Consider the following 6453-nt stretch of genomic DNA (forward strand, 5'->3'; position numbering starts at 1 on the left):
AATATGACTTACGAGTAACGAACAAAACGCATATCAGCGCATTGCTACCGTACATCTAACAGACAACTTTGTCCGGTGCAGGGCCGGCGAAATCTGATTTTGACTTGCTTGTCCGTTCTTGTCATTTGCTATAATTTTTTTACTTGTCCTTAGGATAGTTATATAGTAAATTCTGGTCAAATTTCACTTGTCCGTGCAAGCTTTGGGACAACTTGGGCAATACGGACGATTGAATTTGCCGCCCCTGTTACAAGACGCCTACACACGTTCAATTTATTCTGGCCTCATGGTGAAAATTACACAGGATATATCCGAATACTGTTCAATGAACTGATTTTTTTGTCAAAACGTTCTAGTATTTCAAATATTTTTACTTATTTTAACCTGGCCCGCAGCTGAGTAAGTGGACAAGCGTATGTCTAATGTAAGATGTAAGATAAAACGCAATTACTTTGAGATAATAAAATACACCCGACCGGCAAAATCTACCTAAACAAAATTAGAGTTTGCTCCCTTGATCAGAAAAAACGTTTACACTACGTCCTACATGAAAATGCGCGGCTATCTATGTTAGAGGTTACACTCTACCAATTCAGTTCCTTATTTATTTCATATTAACAATAAAATATTCAGACCTCATTTTCAGCACATTAAAGCATTTCAATGATATGGAAACCATATATGGTCATTTAGTATGACATGTCTTCTTATAAAAAATAGAAAAATATTGACATGTTATGTTGTTGTTACGCGCATATAGCCAATCTGCGCATTTGGTAAATCGCGCAGCGCAAATAACCAATTTGTTATCTGCGCAACGATTTGTAAATCGGGCAACCTTATATATTTCTTATATGCGCAGGGTAACTGTCGTGCGCGTTTGGTAAATGAGTCTGCGCTTTTAACATATGGATGATATCATATATTTGAATATCATTAGAGGGTTAGACTTGTAGGCCTACATAAAACTGTTCAATTTTAAAACTGACGGTGATCAGGCACGCGTAAAGGTGTGAATTGACTGTGCTTAATTTGTAAAGAACAGTTTTTTAAAAGTAAATGAGCGTATTTATGCGGTAATTTCAATGAGATGCTCACGTCCCTGGTAGTTTACGGACTAAAAATTTCTGTTGACGACGGTATTAACAGTCATTTGTCATAGGTGTTAAAAAACTTTAAATTGATACAAAATATCCAAAGGATATTTAATAACACAAGGTTTTTTATATTATTATTATTTTAACTTTAAAACGCCGTAGCCTGTGCGGGATGTCGATCCAGCGCTAATATCAAATCCTGAAATGACACCTATATTTCAAATATATATTGATAATTTCTTACAGATCGTATTGATATTTTTTAATGTTTTGTAGTGCAAAAGAGTAATTTTCGCCAGAACGTGAACGAATTTTTGTTGCTGCGCAAGATGTGTCCTGCGCTAATAGAAAATCTGGAAATTACTCTGATAATATGAATAACTGCCATAAACCATGCTAACTTTTACATTGTTTAACAATTACAGACTGATACTGCAAATCTTGGTTTTAAAAATGTGTCATAAATTTATTTCAACATCAGTAAATTCAGGGGAGTCGGTCACCAGGTTTCGATATCTTCAGTATGATACAATATGCAATAAAACTCAAACATGCGTGAAGGTGTGATTTCCTTCGGATAGCCACATCGTCCTCTCTATTCTTTTTATAACTAAAGTAGTTTTACTTCATTCGATCACATGCAGTCATTTTATACCGGATATAGAACATAAAGGAGACTTACATAAAAGACTGAATTGCCACACACTTACCACAATTCACCATATCGCTTTTTTCATCATATTAAAACAGCGCAACTATTTTTTTACCAACGTGAGCATATCTCTTGACATGGCCAAGATTAAAAATAAAACAAAAATAAGCAGAATTAAAAGACGATTCTTACAGATCTTTTATACTTATATCATTTTTTAATGTTTTATAGTGAGGCAGATAGAATAAGTAATAAGTTTCGTCAAAATGTGAACGAAATTTTACATTTTGTAGGTGCGCAAGATGTGTGTCCTGCGTTAATAGAACTCTGAAAATTACTGCAATAACTTGAATATCTTTTATAAACCATTTTAACTTTTACTTCGTTTTTCGATTACAATCTAAAAATGTAACTTTTGAAAATCTGAATATAATGTTTCATCCGTAGCCTGCGCGGGATGTTGTTCCTGCGCTAATAGCAAATTCTGAACTGACGCCGATATTTCAAACATAATTATTTCAATTCTAAAAGTATGTAACTTCATAAAAAATGTTTTCGGAGTAGAAAAAAAATAAAAAGAAGCGTGATTTCCGTCATAACGAGAACGAAATATTACATTTGTTATCTGCGCAAGATGTGTTTGACCTGCGCTAATAAAAATTTTTTGGAAATAATCCTGATAACTTAAATATCTTTCATAAACCATGCTAAATTTATCATTGTTTTGTGATTAGAGGCTGTAATTGTTGCTTTTGCCAAATGAATATTTTGTTACATCTGTATCTTGCGCGGGATGTCGGCCCTGCGCTAATAAAAATTCTGGAAATGATCCTGATAACTTAAATATCTTTCATAAACCATGCTAAATTTAGCTTTGTTTTATGGTTACAGACTAAAGTTGTAGCTTTTGCAAAGACAAATGTAATTTTAATTCTGTAACCCGCGCGGGATGTCAGTTCTGCGCTAATAGCAAATCCTGAATTTAAATATATTTAATTTATAAAACATATCATTTATGTACCGTTTAAAATGTAGTAGAAATAGATAGAAACAAGAGTGGTTTCCGTCATAACGAGAACGAAAAATTATATGTTTTATCTGTGCAAGACGTATGTCCTGCGCTAGTAGAAAGTTTTAACATTACTCCGATAATTTCATACGCTATGTCAACTTTAATTTTGTTATTACAATTACAAACTGAAATTATAGCTAGAATATAAAGTTACTTCTACATAATTCGCGGGATGACGGTCCTGCACTAATCGCAATTCCTGAAATGTCAACAATATACCAAATATATGTCATTTCTTACAATTCTAACTGATATATTTTTTTCATGCTTTTATAATGCAAAATAAATAGAATAACGAGTAAATTCCATCAAAACGTGCACCAAAGTTTACATTTTGTAGCTGCGCAAAGTGTGTGTCCTGCTCTAATAAAAAATCTGAAAATTACTCTGTTTACTAGAATATCTTTCATAAACCATATAAATTTTACCATTGTTTTACGGGCTGAAAGTCTAGCTTTTGCCAAAATGAATATCTTGTTACATATGTAACCGGCGCGGATATCGGTCCTGCGCTAATAGCAAATCCTGAAATGATGCCGAAACTTCAAATATATAATTTTATTTCTAAAGCATTCTATTTATGTACTTTTTCTAAGAAAAAAAAAGAAGAAACCAACTGTTTTTTTGTGGTAGAAAAGAAATAGAAAAAGGAGTGAGTTCTGTCATGAATAGTATGAAATATTACTTTTTTCTCTGCACAAGATATGTGTCATGCGCTAATGGAAAATCCGGATATTACTCCGATAGCTTTAACTTTGCTTTACGAGTCTAAACTAAAATGATAGTTTCTGCAAAGATTATAACGTTACATCTGTAACCTGCGCGGGATGTCAGTCCTGCGCTTATAGCTAGTTTCACCCTTATCATGCTGGCCACGATTGATTTCGCCTTTGCTACTCGTAGAAAGAAAAAATATGGCATTTCCTTTGCGCATATAGTTGATTAATCGTGAACTTGTGATCCAATCAGTGTTATATTTCACATTAAGGGATAAATTAATTTTCAATGTTTTTTTTTTTTTTTTTTTTTTTTTTTTTAATTGGTGACGTAATACTACAATAAACATTTGTTGGCTATAAACTCGTGATAAACAGAAGAGAACAGAACATATCTTTTATTAGCTTTGTACATAATACATCAAAAATATAGACATTTGCATAACATATAGTATTACATCAGGTCTGACTATATGATAAAATTATAATAAATTTACTGATTATGAAAAGGATGATCATATATTTAAGCGCAAACTATATGGACAGGCGATCTATGAAAACGTATATATTATCTTGCTTTGATGATAAATCCTCTGTAGCGAATTCCTGTGAATGTTCAGTATTAGAAAATAGTGTTTATTTCCTTAACCTTTCAAAGCATTAAGCAATACATGATAGTTGTGAAAGATAGTAAATAGAATAAAGTTTAGAAAAGATCACTTTTACATTTTTCTATTGTAGCCCCGTACGTCCAAATGACCAGATAGCAAAGAAATATTCCTGTTTTGTTGAATTTATTCAGTAACCTGTACAACTGATAATGCATCTCATTACAATCCAGATGAAAGTTGCTTCTAAATGCAATACTGGTATGCTTAAGTCTGATGTAATTAAGTTTAATATTTTCAAGCAGTGATAGTAAACAAGTAAACATGGAAATCAACTGTTCTATATCAGGGTGTGTTATTTGTGCAATTTTTTGTCACTTTATATGTTTCATTCTAATATGCCTGCCTCTGTTAAAACACTCGCGATAGAATGACGTAACGTTAACGTGCGTTGACGTCAAAGATTTTGTTGCGACAAAGAAAAAGCGCTTGTATATTTATCTACTGTTTTAGATTAAGGGCATACTAGTATTGGAATCGAAATAATTTATAGCAAAACCATGTTTTAACACTCTTTAAACACTCGGGCGTTCATACGTCGTACAAAAAAATCACTCGGGATGCGCCCTCATGATATTACGCCCGACGTATAACCGCCCGTCGTGCATACACATACATAGACATATATCTGCGCAGATAACAAATGTAAAATTTCGTTCTCGTTATGACAGAAATCACTCTTTTTCTATTCATTTTTACAGTATTCATTTGAAAGTTACATAAATAGTGTGTTTTATGAATGAAATATATTTGAAATACAGTGTAATTTCAAACTTTGCTTTTAGCGCAGGACCGACCTCCCACGTAAGTTACAGGTGTAATTTTATAGATCCATTTAGATTTGTAAAAAACAACTATAGTTTTAGTCTGTAATCGTAAATCAAAGTAAATGTTAATATGATTTATAAAAGATATTCAAGTTATCAGAGTAATTTCCAGATTTATTATTAGCGCAGACACACATCTTGCGCAGATAAAAAATGTAATATTTCGTTCTCGTTATGACAGAAATCACTCTTTTTCTATTCATTTTTTTACAGTATTCATTTGAAAGTTACATAAATAGTATGTTTTATGAATGAAATATATTTGAAATACAGTGTCATTTCAAACTTTGCTATTAGCGCAGGACCGACCCCCACGCAAGTTACAGGTGTAACATTATAGATCCATTTAGATTTGTAAAAAAAACAACAATAGTTTTAGTCTGTAATCGTAAATCAAAGTAAAAGTTAATATGATTTATAAAAGATATTCAAGTTATCAGAGTAATATCCAGATTTATCATTAGCGCAGACACACATCTTGCGCAGATAAAAAATGTAATATTTCGTTCTCGTTATGACAGAAATCACACTTTTTTTATTCATTTTTTACAGTATTCATTTGAAAGTTACATAAATAGTATGTTTTATGAATGAAATATGTTTGAAATACAGTATAATTTCAAACTTTGCTATTAGCGCAGGACCGACCTCCCACGCAAGTTACAGGTGTAACATTATAGATCCATTTAGATTTTCAAAAAACAACTATAGTTTTAGTCTGTAATCGTAAATCAAAGTAAAAATTAATATGATTTATAAAAGATATTCAAGTTATCAGAGTAATTTCCAGATTTATTATTAGCGCAGACACACATCTTGCGCAGATAAAAAAATGTAATATTTTGTTCTTGTTATGACAGAAATCACTCTTTTTCTATTCATTTTTTTACAGTATTCATTTGAAAGTTACATAAATAGTATGTTTTTTGAATGAAATATATTTGAAATACAGTGTAATTTCAAACTTTGCTATTAGCGCAGGACCGACCCCCCACGCAAGTTACAGGTGTAACATTATAGATCCATTTAGATTTGTTAAAAACAACTATAGTTTTAGTCTGTAATCGTTAATCAAAGTAAAAGTTAATATGATTTATAAAAGATATTCAAGTTATCAGAGTAATCTCCAGATTTTCATTTAGCGCAGGGCACCGAACACATATCTTGTGCAGCTACAAAATATAAAATTTCGATTACGTTTTGAAGAAAATTAGGTGTACTCTTTTTCAATCGATTTTGTACCATAAAATAATAATAATAATATAGATAAGATCTGTAAGAATTTTCTTTTAATTCTGTGACTTTATTATTTCATCTTTTATCTTAGACATGTTGAGAGATATGCTCCCATTGGTAAAAAGAATATTATTGTGAAATTTCAAGATATTTCAATATAATAAAAACGATATTTTGCTAAGTGT

This window comes from Mercenaria mercenaria, chromosome 6 (assembly GCF_021730395.1).
Source record: "Mercenaria mercenaria strain notata chromosome 6, MADL_Memer_1, whole genome shotgun sequence".
NCBI lineage: Eukaryota > Metazoa > Mollusca > Bivalvia > Venerida > Veneridae > Mercenaria > Mercenaria mercenaria.